We start from the raw sequence: 24,148 nt of genomic DNA, 5'->3' as shown, positions 1-24,148 counted from the left end.
ATGTCCTCTGAAAAGCTCTGGCTGAGGTCTATAGTCTCCTGTAAGTTAAAGGCTTTGACGTGAAGAATACAATCCTATACTTTAAATTCCAGGCTAAATTCTGAAAATACTAACTGAAACAATTAGATCATTATAAACAAAGTGAGGGCGTTCCTGCTTTCCGAGACCTGACAGGGAGGGACTTAAATTCTAACAGTAAAATAACACAGAAGGGAACAACATCAACCACAAATCAAACATTTTCAAATGATACAAACAGTGATTCATTTAAGACAATTCGTAGAACCAAGCAAGAGAGAGAGAGAAAGAGGGAGAGACAGGACACGCACACACACGCGCGCGCGCACGCACACACACATTTGTGCTCTTGCCTTTGCAAATGTCAGGGGAGAGCCTGACTTATGTTACCTTGTTTAAGAGTATTTGCACATTCACAAAACCCTGAAGGGAAGCTTAATCTAGTTCCATCTTATAACGAAAGTGTTTACTGAGTATGTATCTTACGCCAGGTACTGTCTGCGGCGCTGGGTATGTAAAAGTGAAGGACCCACAACCCTTGGTCTGAAGTGTGAAGAGCCTGGGGAAGAAGGATGACGTACAGCAGTCACTTTCAGTACAATATGGCAAATGCCACGACCTGCTACGTTCCGAATGGTGTGATCTCATCTTGGCGCTTTACGTCAGCAATTAAATAGAAAAATGATTTGCCGATAGTAGTTTTTAGGGCACAGGATGGAATTCACACCAGAAGAAACATAGCGTAAAACAGGGCTTCTTTTTCTTACTTATAAAGAAAGCTAAGATACATGTGTCTCTTTTGTGAAATTAGATACATATCTTCCCAATGAAGGCCTTGGGCTTTTTTACTTCTCTCCAACCATGTTTTTGGTGGAGTGGTTAAGAGCTCAGCAGCTAACCAAAAGCTTAGCAGTTCAAATCCACCAGCCACTCCTTGGAAACCCTATGGGGCAGTCCTGCTCTGTCCTATAGGGTTGTTATGAGTCACAATCGACTTGATGACAACGGGTTTATTCATATTTTTAAACGTTTTGGTAGTGAACTTGGGTGAAAAGCCATCTTGAAACCTTCCATTTATGCTGTGCAGTAAAAGGAAAGGGCCCACCAGCTTCTGCCCACCCCTCACAAGGCAGTATGGTCTTTGCAGGTAAAATCCACCTGTGGGAAGTGTTCCGGTCAGTGTCTCAGCCAGGGCCTTCAGTCTATTTGCTTAACCATTTGTACTCCAATTCTCAATAATCTCAGAAGTCTTTCCCTTCTCTTATTTGAGTGATCTGCTCAGAACTTAGGAACATTACCAAACCCATTTCTCTGGGTTCTGCAAGCTCCCTATGTGTCCACATTCCCTTCATTCCTGCTATTCTCACTGGTTCCAGGAAAGAAACCCTCCTTCTATATGTCCGATTCACTTCCCCTACTCCCCTACTTCCCAAATCTCCCCTTTGAGGATAGGTATGGGAAAGGAGGTAAGGAAGATAACCATTCTCTTTCTCAAAGATGAAAATTCTCTTTCTAGAAGATGAAAATTCTCTTTCTAAAAGATGAAACCTGTTTTTGCTCTAAAGACCACCTTCTCCAGTTCCTAACAATGTATCTAATGTAATAATCCAAATTATCAGGGGTTTTAGCAGCTCCTGTGCTGGAAAAAAACTTATAAGAATTACTAATGATTTCCTGCTTACAGAATTGCTTGCAAACCAGTAGGAATTAGTTTTTATCCCTTTCAGCGGCGTATCTCTCATGCACTATCAACTGCTCTCTGTGGACAGAATCAGGAGACCAGTACCATCTCTTTTCATTTTCTTCAAAATCAGCAGGAGAGTCATTGACATCTTTACATGCAAAACGCACTTCAGCTGATCTAGCAAGAGGTTTTGAGTTTATTGAGTTTAGTGGGGGATACAGGTCTGATCTGTAGGAAAGCGAAAATGAAATGGAAAGGCTGTGCACTGGTATAATGAGACCCACTGGTGATATTTGTCCTTAAGCAGAGAATAACAAACATAATTTAGACATTTTTGTAATGACTTACGGTAATCATCACGAACCTCAGTATTCGAGGCAGACTTAACTAGTTGCCTATCAAACCATGTCCTTTCCCCCCAGGCACACAACCAGACTACACTTTCCAGGCTTTCTTGAAATTAGATGTGGCCACGTGATGGAGTTTCGTGCAGAAGTCATGTGTGCTATTTCCACTCTGTCCCCTAAAACACCTCCTGTGTATCTCCTATGCTATCTCTTCCTTCATCTGCTGACCAGATGCAGAAAATCCAACCGAGGATTCCAAGCATTACGGGGATGTAACTTTGACATGTATAAGTGAGAACTAGCAAACTCGTATTGCAGACATCGTTATGCAGTCTGGCTACACAATATTTTGTTGCGTCACAACAAGGTTTTCAAAGATTTAGGCCAACTTATTACTTAGCCTCCGAACTACTCTACTTTCTAACTTCCTGTCTCTGCTTTTTTGTTTCGTAAGCACACCATATACGTGTATATGCATACACATGCATTCAGGCTGCCCCTGTTTTTTGGAGGTATATCAGTGCAAGTACTGCTAGAAGATCCCATTCTGCTTCTGATTTGTGAATTGATACACCATCACATAGGAAACCAATTCATCAGACTTGGTAAATTGGTGTTAAGATAAAAACATACAGACTCTGAATCGTCATAGAAGTAAAACACAGGCTTTGTGGATGGACTAATATCACTTTTGACCTCCTTGTCAGTCTTGTTTCATACTTACGTGCTCTCAACTATATTTAGAGTAGTTATTATTACCACTTAAGTAATTCTATGATAAGTGACCTGTTGTTCCAAAATTCATATGCCTGCTTTTCTCATGTCTCTATATAACCAAAACCAAACCAAACCCATTGCCATCAAGTTCATTCCGACTCATAGCAACACCGTAGGACAGAGTAGAACTGTCCCACGATGTTTTCAAGGCTGTAAATCTTTACAGAAGCAGACTGCCACATCTTTCTCCCACAGATTGGCTGGTGGGTTTGAACCGCTGACCTTTCAATTAGCAGCTAAGCCCTTAACAACTGTGCCACCAGGGTTCCTTTGTCTCTATGTAGTCCTCCTATAATGAGTAATTATATATTATACCAGAGATATTTCAAATGAATAAATTATATCCCAACTACCACCTAACCAAATATCAATTCAAAAATATAGTCCAAGTTACCTTTATTTCTACTCCAATTACCTTCTTCTTGGTGGTAAACTAGGTTGATAAAATGCATTTATCTTACATGATGTGAATTACTCTTCTAGAATTTATTTAGCCGTCAATCCTCCTACATTTTTAATTTTGGCAGCAAAGATTCAAATAGGTCACTACATTTACAAAATAAAACATTTAATTAGTTCTCCAAACTGCAGTATAATAATTTTGTACAAGATTTAATCTTTGAATTTCAATGCAAAATATATTTTACCAACAGAATAAAAATGCTTCATTAAAAACGTACAAGCAAAAAGCGTGGCAATTTACAATTGGAAGAGCATAGTCAATGTCACTGAACTGTGCATGTAGAAATTTTTGAAATGGTGTATCTTTGGCTATGTGTATTTTCACCAAAAAAAAAAAGGTTGAGAAGTTAGAGGGTTGATATGTTGTGGGGTTGTTAACCAATGTCATAAAACAACATGTATACTACTGTTTCATGAGAAACTATTTGTTCTGTAAGCCTTCCCCTGAAGTACAATTAAAAAAAAAAAAAAGCGTGGCAGTTTAGAAGAATATGACTGTTTTCCTTAAATGGTGTTTACCAGCATTTACTTGGAAATGATATATTTTCTTCTGAAAGTCAGTATTTACGCATGAGGTTTTATGCCTAATGAGAAATGTACAATTATGTATTAGTTTACACACAATATCTAATTATGTATTCGGTATCCAATCTCAGGCTTATGGAAAATTTGCTGTAATCATTACAGTGTCATTATCCAGTTCTTAATTTGTGACATCATTTTATTGCATAAATGCGCTGCTTTATCCTGCAGTTGGTAGCACACAGTTTAGTTAGGACTATCTAAGTGTAGTCCTAAGAAAGAGGCATTCGGTTGAACCGAACAAGAGGATACTACATGGTTTAAAATCAAGCGAGGTGTGTGTCAGGGTTGTATCCTTTCACCATACTTATTCAATCTGTATGCTGAGCAAATAATCCAAGAAGCTAGACTATATGAAGAACACGGCATCAGGATTAGAGGAAGTCTCATTAACAACCTGCAATACGCAGATGGCACAACCTTGCTTACTGAAAGTGAAGAGGACTTGAAGCACTTACTGATGAAGATCAAAGACTACAGCCTTCAGTGTGGGTTACACCTCAACATAAAGAAAACAAAAATCCTCACAACTGGACCAATAAGCAGCATCATGATAAACAGAGAAAAGATTGAAGTTGTCAAGGATTTCTTGTTACTTGGATCCACAATCAACATCCATGGAAGCAGCAGTCAAGAAATCAAACGACATATTGTATTGGGCAAATCTGCAGCAAAGACATTTTAAAAGGGTTAAAAAGCAAAGATATCACCTTGAGGACAAAGGTGCTCCTGACCTGAGCCTCATATGCATGCAAAAGCTGGACAATGAATAAGGAAGACCAAAGAAGAACTGATGCCCTTGAGTTATGGTGTTGGTGAAGAATACTGAATATACCTTGGACTGCCAGAAGAATGAACAAATCCATCTTGGAAGAAGTACAGCCAGAATGCTCCTTAGAAGAGAGGATGCTGAGACTTGGTCTCATGTACTTTGGACATGTTATCAGCAGGGACCAGTCCCTGGAGAAGGACGTCATACTTGGCAAAGTACAGGATCAGCAAAAAAGAGGAAGGCCCTCAACAAGATGGACTGACACAGTGGTTGCAACAATGGCCTCAAGCGTAACAGCTATCCTGAAGGTGGTGCAGAACCAGGCAGTTTTCGTTCTGTTGTACTTGGAACCAACTCAATGGCACCTAATAACAAAACAACAACTTAAGTATCCTTCTGAGTATTTGACAGAGCTGCTCTACCTCCAAGAGATGGTGATATAGAAGGTCTAGGAGGAATATCCAATTTAAAAAAAATGCAGTATTAGGAACCCGATGAATACGATGTTTTGCTAGATATTGTGTACTCACCTCTCCACCTAGAAACTTTGGTTCTAAACTAAATATGTTTCAGACAATTGCATATACATGTATACCCTAAACACCTGTCCAAGGTAATATAAATTTACATTAACCATCTATAGATAGGAATCATGGGTTCTTTTTATAGTCTGAGAATGATAAGCCATGTAATTAGAAGAAAAAAAATCAATAAATAAGGATAGATTAGAGTTACCATTTTCCATTTTAGAGAAGTCTTATAAACGTCTTGTAATATCAGCACATCTTTGAAGATGAGAAATCACCTAAAATCCTGGCTGCCAGCACAATTTGTCCAAGGCAAGGCCATGGAAGTTCCACAGACACATCCAAACTCCCTGAGGGACCAAATTACTGGCCAGAGGGCTGTGCAGACCATGGTTTCTGAAACATCTAGCTCAACTGGTGTAACATAATTTATAAAGAAAACGTTCTACATTCTACTTTGGTGAGTAGCATCTAGGGTCTTAAAAGCTTGTGAGAAGCCATCTAAGATATACCACTGGTCTCACCCCATCTGGAGCAAGGTAGAATGAAGAAAACCAAAGACACACGGGAAAGATTAGTCCAAAGGACTAATGGACCACAACTACCACACCCTCCACCAGACTGAGTCCAGCACAACTAGATGGTGCCCGGCTAACACCACTGGCTGCTCTGACAGGGATCATAGTTGAGGGTCCCAGACAGGGCTGGAGAAAAATGTAGAACAAAATTCTAACTCACAAATATATATATATCAGACTTACTGGTCTGACAGAGACTGGAGAAACCCCAAGATTATGGCCCCTGGACACCCTTTTAGCTCAGTAATGAAGTCATTCCTAAGGTTCACACAAAAAAGAAAAAAAAAAACAGAATCCTGGCTGCCAAAAGTAACCTCTGGTATTAACAGGATATAAAGCTTGGAGTAATAAAATAAAATTTAAAAATAAGTATATATAACATGTTAAGAAAAGTAATTTGGACCAATAAGACGTTTCCAGAGAGTAAAATAGGCAAACAAGAAGAAAGATTAGCCACAGTAGTAAATTACTGTAATCAAATTTAGTAAGAATCAGTGACTGTAAAATAACAAATATAATTACTTTCTCTAGGACAAGAAATAAATTTCTTTTATGACATATTTCTGATAACAGAGTCTTGGCAAAATACTAGAAGAAGAGCCAAGCAAAATGAAAAAAAATATTGCCTTACTCCATGATCACTGACACTGATCCCAAAAGCAACTTTAACTGTTTAGTAGTTGTCATTCCTGCTCATAATTACCACCAGTCCTGCAGCAGAAGCCCAGAACTACCTCAGGCTCCTGGGTTCATTAAACCAGGAATGATGTGGGGTCAGGTATACCTTAGAGATAGACTCTCTGATGTATCTACTTAGAATTCTGGTATAGATGTACAAACCCACAAACCTACACCAGTGTGTTTAGGTTAAGAAATCACTTGACGGTATAACTTGGAAAAATGACGCATAGTTTGCCTGAGCCATAGGTTTTGGAAAATCGAAAATCAGTACGAAGGCAAGTCCATATCATCTGCTGCTAGGCAACTACAGATGGATACTTACAAGGAACAACAGGGACAAGAAAGTAGCGAGCGTTCAAAAGGAGAGACGTGACCAACAGGCTGGAACATGAGTCAAAACCAGACACCCAAAGAAACTATTGGCACTAATGGACAAGTCACGGACAAGGGCGTAAAAAAAGAAACAAAAACAAAAAATAAGCTTTGCTTACTTTGTATTTTTATCCAGAGTCCTAGCCATAGATGTAGTGCAGAGTATTTCCACGGAAGTTAGAACTGGGGCCTGAAATGTGGATTTCGTTTATTTATGTAACATATTTATGGATTATCTACTATGAACAAGGTACTACTCTATACTCTGAAAACAGAGAAAGGAAGAAAACAGATGAGTGTCCCTGTTATGATGAGCTTATATTAAAGAGAGGAGAGATGGACAATGGGAACTATTCAATATAATGCAAGGTAGTGGTAAATATTCATGGTAAAGAAAATACTGCAGGGTAAGAGAGTAGATGAGTTGGGAGTGTTTTTTTCAACAGGGGACTCAGAGAAGGTTTCTAATGATTTGACCTGAGAGCAGAACGGAATGAAGTCAGAGAGCTAATCATGCCATCATCTCCTGGAAGAGCATTTTAGGGCAAGTGAAGTGGCCCTGAAGCAAAGGACTGCGCTTGCAAGCTCAAAGAGATGCAAGGAGGCCAGTGTGGCTGAAGCAGAGTGAGTGAGGGAGACAGTGGTGAGAGCTGAGTGCAGAGAGGAGCCAGGGCTTCTTTCCCCTAAGGGTTATAGTATAACTTTGGAGGAGTTTGCTCTAATTTATATTTATAAATTAGTACTTTGGTTGCTGTCAGGAAAATAGACTTTAGGGATCTAAAAGTGGACGCATAGAGGGCACAGAGGAGGTTGCCGCAGTAATAGAGGCAATGGATAGAGGCAGCTTGGACTTGGGGGGTAACCGTGATGATTGTGGTGTGAGTGGTGAGGCGTAGGGTGTTATTTTGCTTTTGTGTCTTTCCGTTACATAGCTGACCTCTTACCTCCCTTCCTAGATAAGCTCAATGACAACATAAATGGCAATTTAATAAAATCTGGAACCCCATACTATCTTGTCTGCTTAGAACCATAGGTGGGTGGAATGGATGGATAATTGGATAGATGAAGAAATTAAAGGTAATATCCAGCTTTTTTGCCCAGTCTCTTTCCTCTATTTCTCTTTAGTCTTGCTAAGAATGGCATGGATAATTCGTCAGATTGATAGAAGACCTGTTCAACACTGGACTTGGTCTACAAGTTTGCTGATTTATAGCTTCCCATAGGGGAAAAGTCACTGCTGTGTCTTAAAAGATCCAATATTCTGTATTAAAAAGAAAGGCCCTATTTATGTCAGTAAAATTTTTTTTATTAATGCTTTGTCAGTAAAATACAAAAATAATTTTTATCTCATATATCTCATATAAACCATTCACAAATAATCAGTTTCACGTGTTCTCGAAAGTTTAAAACTTTTATTGCAAAATCATTGCTTGTAGTTTTTTATTAAAAGACTCAAATCTTCCTGGATTTCATTTCTTATAGCTTCCGTACATTTTCTCATTACTTAAATATAACCTGTACTTGAGATTCTTTTTTAATGACAAATTTGATTTCTATCAATTATTTACAGATATAAAAAGTAGGAATTTCTCCTCTTGGTAGATTTCAACTAAGCTATTATTTCCTTAGCTTTTTTGTGTTTTCTGTCATCTCTATTACTTACAAAGGAAATGGAGCTAATAAGTCATGAAGACAAGGTGAAAAGATGTTTCACTTAGTTTATATTTTACCTGTAAGTAATTAAATGATCCTGAATATTTGATAAATTTTATTACTGGTGGCAGTGGTCATTTTCATACTTTAATGATAATTATCATTTGCTTAATAAGTCTCAGCTCCTTTCTCTGTATGCCAATTTCAGCCCTAATAATTTAGGTTTCAGCTTATGGTTTTAAAATCACATCTAGGTGGGAGTCCCTAATGTAGCATGTCTCAATTTTACACCGAAATACATAAGTAGAACAGAAAGACATGAATACTGACATCCCCAGGGAAAGTAAAACTGATCAATAACCCATGGTAAGAATCTAGTAGGGATTTAAAAAAAAAAACTGGATATATAAAATGACAAGAGATGATCTACTTATGTGTGGTATGAGTACCTACCAGCATGTTCCAAATTGCAATCCTGATTCCCTCTCCATACCTCCTTTTATCTAGCCACAAAACTGCCCTCCAAGCCCCTCACAACCTCAGATCTGCCTCAGACTCAGGTAATTGTATAGCTACTCCTCTTCTGTCCAGGTGGTATTTTTCTGGGCAGCTAGAGTTCTGATTCTTAATGCCCCCATCAATACCACTCACTATATGAAGTTATAAAATAAAACTTCCAGAAAATAACTGGCCAGGAATTAAGTGTGTGTGTATTTCCTATGAATGTGTATGTCTCTGGTGGTAAGAGGGTAGAGAGAAGGAAAGGAATGCCGATAGCATTTGGCAATGTAAGAAGTGTGATTTCCACAATCAAAGTCACCCTAACATTCTTTGTAATGGCAAAGACAGAGACTGAGTAACGTGTAGAAAACCACCTGGGGCCTATGACAAGAAATTAAATATGACAGAAAACGGAAGTCTTCTGCACTATTTAGAGTACTTGTTCTCAAACACTGTTGTCAGGTACTGTCGAGGGTTCCAGCTCATAGCGACCCTACGTACAACAGAACAAAACACTGCCTGGTTCTGCGCCATCCTCACAATTGTTGTTATGCTTGAGCAGATTGTTGCAATCACTGTGTCAATCCATTTCCTTGAGGATCTTCCTCTTTTTTGCTGACCCTGTACTTTACCAAGCATGATATCCTCCAGGGACTGGTCCCTCCTGACAACATGTCCAAAGTATGTGAGACAAAGTCTTGCCATCCTTGCTTCTAAGGAGCATTCAGGCTGTACTTCTTCCAAGACAGATTTGTTCTTCTGGCAGTTCATGGTATATTCAATATTCTTCACCAATACTATACTTCAAAGGCATCAATTCTTATTTGGTCTTCTTTATTCATTGTCCAGCTTTTGCATGCATATGAGGCGATTGAAAACACCATAGCTTGGGTCAGGTGCACCTTAGTCCTTAAAGTGACATTTTTGCTTTTTAATACTTTAAAGAAGTCTTCTGCAGCAGATTTGCTCAATGCAATGCATTGTTTGATTTCTTGACTGCTGCTTCCATGGGCGTTAATTGTGGATCCAAGGAGAATGAAATCCTTGACAATTTCAATCTTTTCTTTTCTCCTTTTATCATGCTGCTGCTTACTGGTCCACTTGTGAGGACTTTTGCTTTCTTTATGTTGAGGTGTAATCCATGCTGAAGGCTGTGGTCTTTGATCTTCATCAATAAGTGCTTCAAGTCCTCTTCATTTTCAGCAAGCAAGGTTGTGACATCTGCATATTGCAGGATGTTAATGAGTCTTCCTCCAATACTGACGCCGCTTTCTTCATCCTATAGCCCAGCTTCTTGGATTATTTGCTCAGCATACAGACTGAATAAGTATGGGAAATGATACAACCCTGACACACACCTTTCCTGACTTTAAACCACGCAGTATCCCCTTGTTCTGTTCAAACAACTGCCTCTTGGTCTATGTACAGGTTCCACATGAGCACAATTAAGTGTTCTGGAATTCTTATTCTTCGTAACGTTACCAATAATTTGTTATGATCCACAGTTGAATGCTTTTGCACAGTCAATAAAACACAAGTAAACATCTGGTATTCTCTGCTTTCAGCCAAGATCCATCTGACATCAGCAATGATATCCCTTGTTCCACATCCTCTTCTGAATCTGGCTTGAATTTCTGGCAGTTCCCTGTCGATATATTGCTGCAGCCACTTTTGAATGATCTTCATCAAAATTTTACTTGTGTGTGATATTAATGATGTAGTTGGATAATTTCTGCATTCTATTGGATCACCATTCTTTGAAATGGGCACAAATATGGATCTGTTCCAGTCAGTTGGCCAGGTATCTATCTTCCAAATTTCTTGGCACGGATGAGTGAGTGCTTCCAGGCTGCATCTGTTTGTTGAAACATCTCAGTTGGTATTCCATCCATTCCTGGAGCTTTGTTTTTTGCCAGTGCCTTCAGTGCAGCTTGGACTTCTTTCTTCAGTACCATTGGTTCTTGATCACATGCTACCTCCTGAAATGGTTGAACATCAACCAATTCTTTTTGTTACAGTGACTCTGTGTATTCCTTCCATTGTTTTTTGATGCTTCCTGCATCATTTAATATTTTCACCACAGAATCCTTCAATACTGCAACTCGAGGCCTGAATTTTCTCTTCAGTTCCTTCAGCTTGAGAAATGCTGAGCATGTTCTTCCCTTTCAATTTTGTAACTCTAGGTCTTTGCACATTTCATTATAATACTTTATTTTGTCTCCTCCAGCCACCCGTGAAATCTTCTGTTCATCTTTTACTTCATCATTTCTTTCTTTTGCTTTAGCTACTAGACGTTCAAAAGCAAGTTTAAGAGTCTCTTCCAACATCCATTTTGGTCTTTGCTTTCTTTCCTGTCTTGCAGATTCCTGAAATCCACACACCCAGAGATTCAGGAGATCTGGAGTGAGGTATGTTTCTCTTATTGAAACACGTGTAGAAAGATATAAATCTTCTGAAGTCTTAAAACTAAACAATAGTTTAGCTTAACTAGTAAAAAAGGTCTGCCTTTAGCATTATCCTCTTTTAAGAATTATCTATATGGGATCAAATTCACAACAGCAACTCGAAAGATTAGATAGGAACCTTACCGAAAAAAACCAAACCTGCTGCCATCGAGTCCATTCTGACTCATAGTTACCCTACAGGATAGAGTAGAACTGCCCCATAGAGTTTCCAAGGAGCATCCGGTGGATTTGAACTGCTGACCTTATAGTTAGTAGCCATGGCACTTAACCACTATGCCACCAGGGTTTCCAGATAGAAACATTAGGGGGAAGTGAATTTATGTTAATGGGGGAGGAACAACTCCAAAAAGAAGCATGAGAATGGTTATACAACTCAAAGAATGCAATCAATGTCACTAAACAGTACATGCAGGAAAAAAAATATGTATTTAATTATAAGCATTCAGGTGAATATGATGCAGGTGATCAGGGTAGCATATTTTGAGAGAACCAGCCATGGAGACAAGCCCCTGGGTAGCACCAACAGTTAAGCACTCAGCTACTAGCCCAAAGGTTGGCGGTTTGAAGAAGAACCTTGGAAGAGGGGCCTGCAATCCACTTCCGAAAGATCAAAGCCTTGAAAACCCTATGGAGCACAGTTCTAATCTGACACACGTGGCATCTCCATGGGTTGGGATCTCCATGGGTTGGAACCAACTTGATGGCAGCTAGTAACAACCGCCATCAAGGGGAGGGCAGATCTTGAAAACGTTCACTCCAGCAGAAAATAAGTATGGCTTAAAGTCTGGAGAATTGGCAAGAAGATATTGTTCTTATGAAATAGAAATGAAAAAACAAGAGGAGAGAGGAGACTGAGATAAGTTATAACATAAATCAAGGCCGAGTTGCAGGAAAACCAGCATTCGGTACTAGAACTAAAATGACATAAGGCTAAAAGTTACCTAAATTTTTTTGTAACACTTCTGACAAGTGACTAAATTTTCTTAATATTTAAAGAATATTATAAATCAATTAACAGATAGGCCAATTTTAAAAGGTCAAGAAATAGGAATTCTCATTACAAAGCTAGATTATGGCTTTTAAACATGTGAAAACGCATAACTTCATTCACAGAAAATTAAATGAGATGGTATGTATTACATATGCAAAAGAATCTTCTGTCTCGTAAGGAAAAATTGGCAATACACATTTTAAATGTACAAATCTTTTGGCTAATCTACTTGTAAGAATTTTTTTTACTAGTGTAGTTTCACGTGTACACAAAGAAATATATGTTCAAAGGTATTCATCATGGCAAAAAATAGAAATAATCTAAATATCTATTGATAAAGAAGTAAATAAATATGTTTTTTGCATCCATTCCATTGAAAACAATAAAAATTATGGCAAAGAATGAGACAGCTTTAAATGTGTTTATATACTACAAGGTCCAAGATATCATGTTAAGTAAAACAGAAATGTGGAGGACAGCATAAGCGGTGCATTGCCATTTGTGTAAAAAAGAAAAAGATATGTACACATGGATGTGCCTAGAATAGTTCTGGAAATATACAAGAAACTAGAAACAGTGCTCATCTTTGGGCAAGGAAACTGGTCAGGTATGGAAGAGAAACTTGTCACAGAAGAGAATATTCTTTTGTACTCCTTGATTTTTTTATCCATGGACATGTATTACATCTCCAAAAACCAATACCTCATTAGAAAAATACAACCAGAAACAGTAAAGAGCAAAATGGACAATTCAGGAAAGCAAATCCATAACTTGCAGCATAGCTTGGTAAAATCCTCTGGAATGCAGAGATAAATCTTAGACCGTAAAATGAGAGAATAAAGATGACACAGAAGTCAGAAAGTAGAACGCCAGCGTAAGAGAAAACATCAAACCCATGAAACGGAGTAAATAATAGATTATCGCGGTGGGAAAGTGGGAGGAGAAGAAAGTATGAAGGGAAAGGATTCTCCACATTCCAGGCCAACTACTAACAAGATATGTCTAGATACTTCCTGCTAAAATGTTAGAAGGAGAAAGTTTACAAAAAAAAAAAAAAAAGAAATTTACAGGGTTCTTAGCAGAAAAACAAACAAATATAATTAGTTACAATAGACAGTCTGGCCTATGAGGCTTCCACACACTAGAGGGTATGAGATAACTAAATAACCTTTGCAAAGTCATGAAGGGGAATTGCTGAGTATTGACAAATTTTATGTTCAAATTTTTGATGGGAAGGCTGAACAGGCTCCACTCATAAATGTACAAACAACATGCGAAAGGATTGTTTCCTAGTTTTATAACAGCATAGAGATAACGCTTAAAAGCAACAAGTTTTATCATGAATTATTATTTTTCATTTCAGGAATAAACCTATTAATTGGACACAAGGAGTTCCTGTTAAAGCCTCTCCCTCAGGCCAGGCTTACACCAGATTCAGAGGTCCAATTAAGTAGGAATTACAATTTTTATTAAAGGATCAACTAGCTACCACCTACCTATGCCAAGAACAAAGATTGGAGAGAAAGATCCAGAAAGATCCTAAATGTTACGGTGGTTATCTCTGGGTGACTTTTTTCCTCCGTGTACTTCTCTGTATTTTAATAAGACTTTTTTTTTTATGTTTATTTTGGAAACAAAGATACATGTTCATTGAAACCAAATTCAATACAGAAAAGTTCAAAGAAGAAATAGAGATTATCAGAAATCCTGTGATTCATAGACATGCTGTTAAATGATGACTGAATAACCTTCACAAGAAGACTATTAACCTATAAATAAATGTGTGCATACAATTTGCACAATACAATCATATTATACTTTGTTCTTTCATCTGCTCCTTTCACACAGCATTTTTTCCATGCCAATAAAATTAGATCTATAGCATCTTTTAAAATCGATGCTAAGAAACCATGCACTATACATTAATGGGCATACATTTATACATATTTCTGTTATTATTCTTTAGATCTGTCTGACTTTAACATCTAAGCTCTTTCCGTCATATCATATAACCCCATCAAGGATGGTTTGTTATACACAAAAATGAGTCTCAGATGGACTGCAGAGTTACAGATGAAAAGTAAAACAATAAACTTTGAGAAGAAAGCATGGGGACTATCTTCATTATCTTGTGAAGACAAAGATTAATAGGACACAAACAGCATTAACAATAAAGGAAAATATATATAAACTGACTGTATTAAAATTAAGAACCTCTATTCATCATAAGATATTAATAAGAGAGTAAAAAAACAAGCCATAGGACTGACAGAAAATATTTTCAATACAAATATCCAAAGGAGGACTAATATCTACAATATATAAGGAATTTTAAAATATCAACAATATATAAAGAATTTTAAAATATCAACAAAAATTCAGACAATCTAATAGACAAATGGGCAAAAGACAAAAGGCATTTCATAAAAGAGAATATCCAAATGTCCAATAAGCAAATGAAAAGATATTCCAATGGATTAGTCAAGGAAATGGAAATTAAACCACAGTTCGATACTATCCCGTACCCACCAAAATGACTAAAATGAAAAAGACAGACAATGCAGGCAGTCCCTGGGTTATGAACTTCCGACTTACCAACAACTTGTACTTGCCCTTTAATGTTGTGTAAATCTGCCCTCACTTTCAAAGGACTGAACCAGCCCCTATTCCCAACAAATGTTTCATCACATCACCTTCATTTCCTGAGTGTGCAGCTTTTAAATCATTGAGAACGCTTCGAGCCTTTTCTTGCACTAAAGTAAGGCTTAGTAAGAACTGTAGGCACCCATTCCAATTTACCTACAAATTCGTAGACACACTCAGGAACAGATCTTGTTAGTAACCCAGGGACTGCCCGTACCAAGCATTGGTGAGGATGTGGAACAATTGAAAGTTTCATATACTGCTGGTAGCAGAGTTAACTGGTAAGACCACTTTGGAAAATTATTTCGCAGTATCTACTAAACTGACTGTGTTCTGCTGATATTCACAAGGTGTTCACTGGACAATTTTTTGGGGAAGTACACTGCCAGGTCCTTCTTCCTAATCTTAGTCTGGAAGCTCTGCTGAAACCTGTCCACCATGGGTGACCTTGCTGGTATTTGAAACACTGGTAGCATAGCTTCCAGAATCGTAGCAACATGCAAGCTACTACAGTATGACAAACTAATACATAAATGATCAACTGAAGAAGAATTAATGCCTTTGAATTATGGTGTTGGCAAAGAATATTGAATATACCACAGACTGCCAGAAGAACAAACCTGTCTTGGAAGAAGTACAGCCAGAATGCTCCTTAGAAGTGAGGATGGTGAGACTTTGTCTCGTGTGCTTTGGACATGTTATCAGGAGGTGTCAGTCCCTGGAGAAGGACATCATGCTTGGTAAAGTAGAGGGTCAACGAATAAGAGGAAGACCCTCAATGAGATAGATTGACACAGTGACAGCAACAATGGGCTTGAGTGTAGCAACAATTGTGAGGATGGCACAAAAACCAAAAAAACCAAACCCGTTCCCTATGAGTTGATTCCGACTCATAGCGACCCTACAGGACAGGGTGGAACTGCCCCATAGAATTTACAAGGAGCGCCTGGTGGATTTAACTGCCCCCTTTTTGGTTAGCAGCTGTAGCACTTAACCACCACACCGCCAGGGTTTCTAAGGATGGTGCAGGACCAGGCCATGTTTCATTCTGTTGTTCATAGGGTTGCTGTGAGTCGGAACCTACTCAACAGCACCTCACAACAACAATTAAACTGAACATATGCATACCCAATGACCTAGCAATTCCGCTCCTTGGATATATACACAACAGATATGGGTACATATACTCCCTGTGATGGCTAAAAAGTATTCAGAGCAACACTATTCACAACAGCCTAAAATTGCAAACTACCCAAATATATAAAATGGATTACATAAGCTGTGGCATATGTGTATACTGAAGTACAATACAGTAACGGGAATGGACAAACTACACCTTGATGCAACAAGAGCAATAAGATATAATGGTGAGTGAAAGAAGTCAGGCACAAAAGCTCCATCAATTCCATTTAAAGGAAGTTCAAGAGCAGAAAACTATTCAGTGGTGTTAGAAGTCAAGATAGTGAATAACTTTATTACAGGAATTAAGTAGTGACTGTAAAGAGGGGTGGGAGGCTTTTGAGGTTCCGTTAACAGTTACATTTAGTTCACCAAAATTTATAGAGCTGTATACCTATGATTTGGAGCCCTCGCAGCACAGTAGTTAAGTGCTCGGCTGCTAACCGAAAGGTTAGCAGTCCGAACCAACCAGCCGCTCCACAGGAGTAAAAGATGCTCCTGTCAAGACTACAGCCTTGGAAATCCTCTGGGGCACTTCTACTCTGTCCTGTAGGGTAGTTATGCGTAGGAATCAGCTCAGCAGCAGTGGGTGGGTTTTGGTCATACCTATGACTTGTGGACTTTCTACGTATGTGCTATAGTTCAATAAAAGGTTTATTTACTTGTAAAAATAAATTTCATCCTTTAGGCAATGGTCAGTAGTTGAAAAGGAGTCCCTGGGTGGCACAAACGGTTAAGCACTGACTACTAGTCGAGAGGCTGGCTGTTAGAATCCACCCAGAGGCACCTGGGAAGACAGGCCTGGCAATCTGCTCCGGAAAGGTCAGTTATGTGGAGTGCAGTTCTACCCTACAACACATGGGGGTGCTGTGTCAGGAACTGACTTGATGGCAACTGGTTTGGTGGGTTTTTTTGTTGCTGTGTTTTTCTGGTTTTCAGTAGTTGAAAGCACTTCATGTAATTGAAGATTTAGCAACCTTGAAGTTACATGATGTCAGCTGCACTGTGCCCAGGCAAACACCAGACCAGACGTGTGAACGATGCAAGCCTCTTGGCATATTTCCCTATTTAGCATTTGTAGTCATTAGAATTCCCACCTGAAACTTTAATAAGTAGTCAAATATTTCACCTTTTAATCTTTTAATTACATTTTAAGCACTACCTATATATAATAAATATTCTGTTTGTATGTATTTATCTAACTTTTTCATTGTGTAAGCTAACAGATTTTAGTCTTTAGGCAGAAGCTCAGACAAATAGAATCAATATATCCAAAGAGACAATTAAGCATAGACTTTTATTCTTTTCTCTTTCCCTTTCTATTTGTTCACATTACATTTTAATTTAACTCAAAAAGTAGTACTGATTGCCTATGACGCACAAACCACTATTCTTTGTGTTAGGGGGATACAAAAGAAACTTAGACAGCGTCTTCATATTTAAGCGGCTGTACGTAAAAAGATCAGTCTGTTGTTTGGGTTAGATGGATACATTGGAGGACAGACAGACTAGATCAAGGGAGCCAGAAGATACGGCTCTATCACTTACTAACTCTACCCCTTTTGCTTCTTTTTCTCTTGTATCACCTAGAAAAGGAGAGGGACTCTTTATTGTCTTCTCCTCAAGAAGAAATACTTTTCTAAAGGAAAAATTACTTTATGCCTGAGTTCTTCCCCCTTTTAAGTCCCTACGATGGTTCTTTTCCAGCATTTTGACACTTACCGTAGACTTGGTCCTTTTAGAAGTGTCTTAGCTCTTCTTTAGGCCTGCATTCACCCTTTCTGCTTTCATGCCATCTTTTTCAGACTTCCTTTGCTCTCTCTTTGCACAGGTAAATAGGTAAAGACTTGTAGCCAGATACTGACAAATATTTCTGTTGCAATTTGGTATTTATTTTACTAATTATACGTAATTTGAAATTTGTAGCATTTTCTGTCTTCTAGTTATGCTCAAGCTGGGATTGTTTTTGTTATTGTTGTTATTTTTATTGATATATAGAGATTTTGGGCAAATATTTGAATAGATTTGGATTTAAGCATCCATAATTATAATTAATTTTATCGAGCAACTAATTTTTTACAAAACACCTTCATTATTTACTGTGAAATTCTTCTGGATTTAATGAAGAATTTCCCTGCTAAAATTTAAGCTCCAGAAATGGAGGAATCATCTCTGCCTTGTTGACAGCTATATTCTCAGTGCTTGTTAAAAATACAGCTTATATGCGTTTGTGCCCAGAGATTTTGATTTAGAAGCTCTGAGACAGGGCACAGAAATTTAAAATTTTAATAAACTTCACAGCTGATTCTAATGCAGTCAGATTTGGAAACCACTGCTCTAGGACAGCAGTGTCTAAAACGGTAGCTTTAGAAATTGAGAAGTCCCCTGATTTCTTCAGAATCTAATTTAAGCTTTACAAATAATCATTTCAAGATTCTTCTTTAACTGGTTTTCTCTCTTATTTACTGCTACTCTGCATTATTGCTTTCTATGAATCTTTACTAGGTTCTTTTCTAGTTTTGAACTTTATTATTATTTTTCTTCAAATTACTAACGTAATACATGCTTGCTGTAACAAATGAAAAAAGTCAAGTCAATATCCCCTACTCTTAGGGAACCAACATTAGGTTGTGTATCTATACGTACCTCTCTCCTTAGGCATATCTCTGTGTGTGTGTGTGTGTGTGTGTGCACATTTAGTCTGTATTTACCAGAACAAAATAATCATATATGCAACTTTTTTTACTTAAAGGTACAACATCCTGGCTTGATAGTTAATCTATCTAAAAGCCATTTGACTTACATCGGTACATTCAGTCCTTAGTTCGTCTCTAACTGTACCTTCCATCAGATGCGTTAGAATCACAGGGAAGTGTAACCATTAAACAAAAATGTTTGCTGTGACCCACCTTGGATTTACTAAAATGAAATTCCCAGGGGCTGGGGTTCAGTTGTCTTTTTCACAAGATCCCCAGGTGATGGTTATGCATACCGAGGCCTGAGAGCTACTTTTCTAGGAATAATCCTGGCTTTAGGGGAAACTATTTTAAATGTACTCAATGTCAAAGTCCCCATGCTGCTTCTGGTTCATCTCTGACCTACTACTACCTTTGTTCTGATAATTCTGCTTCTGAGTCACTCCCAAAATCTAACCCTCACCACACCTCCCAATTCTGACCACCCTGCTGAAGTCATTATGTGTTCACTTTGGTTATTTTCTTTCCATTTTGAGTGAATTCCCATTTCTTCTAGCCTCATCCAATCATGATCTTACTTAAATGTAGGTTTAAATTTTCATAATTAAAGAAATTATCACCAGCTAGTGCCATTCCATGCTGACACTTACGTAGTTAGGGAGTCATGCTAATGGCTCCAGGTATTTTCTTAGAACCCTTCAGCTAAGTAGAATATAACTCTGAGATCCATATTTTTGGTATGTATACCCTAGTGCTTACATCAGTGTTTCTCAAAGATTAGGAGCACAAAACCTGAATAAATGAATTGGAATTCTTCATCCAAAGGCCAAAATGACTGGCTTAATGAACTATGTATACAATAAAACATGATTATTTTCTGCTGTGTTCTGGGTAAATAAATATATACAGGATAATCTGAAGATGAGTGAAGTCATAAAAATAGCACAATTCATGTGAAATTCTGAAATTTACCCTATTCTTTTCACTGCCTCATTGGTTTTCTCCTTTTGGTTCCTTTATTGCTTTTTTTAAGTCTAGAGAACTTTACAGGCATATCCCAAAAGCAAATAGCAACAATATATTGAAATCCTATAACACTGAATGCTATCAGAGATACATATTATCAGTTTAACATATGGAAAATTTCTACTGCACTTTATAGCAAATCAGCTCCATTTTCCTTGGAACTAGACAATGAATGAAAATTCTAGTGAAGCAAGCTGTTATAAAAGTTCTAGGTATCAGGAAAATCAATGTGTGAATACTTTGAAACTATTTTTCCTTTAAAAACATTCTATTTGTGGGTCCCTAATACCTTTTTCATTAGTCAGGAAAATAGTCAATAAAGTTGCATTTCTCTTAGTATTACATCAATTTGCTCTTGTACTCTGCTAAATGACCCAACAGATTTATCTGGAGAGGTATTATATTTTGTAAGTCTGTTGTTGCTGTTGAGAACCTAAGGTTCTTCTTTCTAAAGCTATTGAAATCAAATTTTGATTAAAAATGCCTTTAAACGTAAGATATGTCCTTTTCCTTGTGCTAACTACAGCCACTCTGGAATTTTCATAAGTATATTTAACTCATATACAAAGAGATTTCATCCTTTAGAAGGAAAACTCTATTTAAATGCAACTGATTAGCAAATACATAAATGTGATGTTTTGTCTATAATCAATTAATAAATATGTACATTAATGTTAAATTTGAGGAATGGAGAAATTTATAAGCACTTTAAATGTAATGCTTAATTTTTAAAAATCAATATAAAATAAATGGAAAACACTTGCAAGGCATATGATAGCTCAGAGGGTGTTTACTCCAGGAAAATATCTTTCAAATTGCTAACAAAAGGTGAGCACATCAATAGAAAAACAGAAAAGGAAATACAAATGAACTAAACAGGAAAAGATGCTCAACTGCATTCATTATTAAAAAATAAAAATTCAAGCTCCAGGATATTGTTTTTCACTTAGGAAACTGATCAAGACGAAACACGCTGGTAATACCCAGTGCTGGCAAACATGGGGAAATGAGCACTCTAAAAACACTGTTAATGGGAATGTTAAATGGTACAACCTTATTGGAAATTACTACTGACAGTCAAGATTTACAGTCTTTAGCTCAGTGTTTCTTTCTCTTCGTCATCACCTTTGGTAATTTTAACCGCTATGTAGATGACCTACTTGGTGCCCTGGCTTTCAGCATCTGACTGCCACTTTTCCACTGATCTTATTCTCCCGCCCTCCTCAACCGTTCCCTCCAATGGTCTTACCTGAGATCTTGTCATTTCCAAAAACTGCATTCCGTCCAAAATCTCAATTTCAAGCATTCTGCTCTTTGACAAGCATACAACTCATTGACTACTACCTGTCTTTTCAGCTTACTCCTTCTTGTATCCCACTGAGACCTACATCTTCTCTATAAATAACCCCCTTCATATCTTTACCTCCTCCTTGTCTGCTTTGAGTTTATGGCCAATGATTGTATTCTCTCCTTTAACTATTTGACCTCTCTTTGTCTTTGTCATACTCACCTGGCAAAGACCTAACCTGGTAAATCCAACTCCTTGTCTATCTGTGCTTGTATATCCCAGTGCCTCAGCATGATTAGAATAACATACGACCATGCTGACTGTTCTTACCATCAACCGATGGCCACAGAGTTCAAAAAGAACCTTGACAAGCTCTACATTTCTCTAAGTATTTTGTTTTTCTAATTCCTGAGGTTACTATTTCATACTAGTGTTCTCTTCCCTCAAACGTCCAACAACTTCTCTCCTCTCCTTACTCTCAACTGATGGTTTCGATTCCACATTTCCCAATACAGGCAGTCCTCGGGCTATGAACGAGCGCCATCCCTGAGAGCGTCTCTAAGAATTTGTAGGTGCATCGGAACTGGTGCATATTGTTCTTCTTTAGCCTCACTTTGGTGCAAGATAAGACTCGAAGCCTTTTTAATGATTTAAAAGCTGCACGAGCAGCAAGTGAAGGTGATTAGGATGAAGGATTTGTTGCCAGCACAGGTTGGTTCAATTGTTTCCAAGTGAGAGAAAATTTGCAGAACATTAAAGGGCAAGTATGAGTTGTCCCTAAGTTCCTAACCCGGGGACTGTCTGTACCACACGTATCAACCTGCCTTATCCTGCAGCCGTATACACTGCCTTCCCTCCCGCTGTGGTTGAACTGCCCATACCGCTATCTAAGACCAGCCAGTGAACCTATGTACTGAATTCCATCCTGTTTTTTCTATTCAAAGACTTGGATGAAATTCTGTACTCTTTCTTTTGTATTTTCAATGTCTACTGTATTATCCCCATAACCATAAAAATATATGTTCTTTTTTCCGTTATTAAATGAATTTTTCATATTAAATTAAGATGAGAGGGATGAAAGAATTAGCATTATACATATAAAAATCAAATTATAGACTAAGAAAATATTTCTCTGGTAAATATTTAAGCTGAAAGAAACTGTAAATTCAAAGATAGATTATACAATATAATAAATACGTAAAAAATAATGCAACTTAAATGGAAAATACCGATAAAAATATATACAGCAATTGTTCAAAAAATTACAAAATCTATATAAGTAAGCCATGTTGTTGTTGTTAGGTGCCACCAAGTTGATTCTGACTCATAGTGACCCCATGTGACAGAGTACAACTGTCCCGAAGCGTTTTGTAGGCTGTAATATTTATGAAAGCAGATCACCAGGTCTTTGTCTCATGTAGCCACTGGTGGGTTCAGTTAGCAGCCGAGTGCTTAACTGTTCTGCCACCAGGGCTCCTAAATAAACCATAGAAATTAAACATTAAAATGATAGTCATTGAATTAAAGACCAACATATAAAGAACAAGAGCACGAACTTAAAAAAAAAAAAAATACAAGAATAAATACAATTAGCCAAAAATCATATGAAAAAACAGTTCAACTCCTTAGTTATGAAAGAAATTCAAAGCATAAACAAACACCGGGGTACCACTATCCATCAAAACAACAACTTAAAATCATTATGATACTCTATTCTGTCACAGGCGTGCTGAAACGACAACAGCCATCTGTCGCTGGTGGCAGTGCACACTGTTAAAATCTTTGGGAAATAACTGGGCAGTGCATTTCAAGAAACAAAGTGTTAATCATCTTTGACTTAGTAATTCCACTCCTGCTAATTTTATCAAAGATATAAACAAAATAAGGAAAAAAATACAAGAACATTTTCATTGTAACATGATGCATAATATTTTAAAGAATGCCAATAACTGATTATTCAAAAACAGACAGACGATTTGTGTATTTGGTGGATTATGGAACTATTAAAATGATTATGAAACTTTGAACCAATACGCCAAAAATCTGAAAGATGTAAAAAAAATACAAAAGTGCACCTATGCTATTATTGCAGTAACAGTAAAACTTGTGAAAGCCAGAACCTGTGTAAGCACAAACCTATCAGAAAAGAAAACTCAAATATTTTCCACTAATGGAGAGCAATAAAAAAGTCGTAAGACTGTACGTCAAAGGTGGAAAACTTGTGAGACCCGATAAAGCAAGGCAGTCCCATGGAGTTCTGGCTCTCACAGGTTTCAATGCATATAAAATTCTGTATTCGTAGCTCTAGAAAATGAGGTGATAGGATCTGGCTAATTTAAAAATCTATTTCTGTTATGACGATTGAGTGATTAAAAATAAAGCAAATAAATTTATTAAAAATCATCCAGGCACAGGATACAAGGAAAAGATTAGTCTGAAGGACTAATTGTCCACAGCTACCAAGGCCTCCACTGGACTGAGTCCAGGACAGCTAGATGGTGCCCGGCTACCACCACTGACTGCTCTGACCAGGATCACAACAGAGGGTTCTGGACAGAGCTGGAGAAGGATGTAGAGCATAATCCTAACCTACAAAAAAAAGACCAGATTTACTGACCTAAAGGAAACTGGAGAAACACGAGAGTATTGCCCCCAGACACCCTTTTAGCTCACTGGTGAAGTTACCTCCGAGGTTCACTGTTCAGCGTGGGAGTGGACAGCCCCGTAAAACCAAATGAGACTAAGGAGGTACAGGAGTCCAGTGACAACAGCCAGAAAGAAGAAGGGGACAAGGAAGCTGGTGATAGGGAACCCAAGGTTGAGCAAGGATATTGTTGATGTGTTGTGAGATTGTTAACCATTGTCATAGGGCAACATTTGTAGTAACTGTTAAATGAGAAACTATT

General features: G+C 37.7%; 1 protein-coding gene across 1 annotated transcript in view; it reads right to left on the bottom strand.

Moving 5' to 3' along the window:
- The window catches only part of UNC13C (unc-13 homolog C), a 660,175-nt gene that overhangs the window by 158,822 nt on the left and 477,205 nt on the right, over nt 1-24,148 (bottom strand). The window lies entirely within an intron of this gene.

Source organism: Trichechus manatus, unplaced genomic scaffold (assembly GCF_000243295.1).
Source record: "Trichechus manatus latirostris isolate Lorelei unplaced genomic scaffold, TriManLat1.0 scaffold00030, whole genome shotgun sequence".
Lineage (NCBI taxonomy): Eukaryota > Metazoa > Chordata > Mammalia > Sirenia > Trichechidae > Trichechus > Trichechus manatus.
Note: the sequence above shows the minus strand (reverse complement) of the source record. Positions and strands in the feature narration are given on the sequence as shown.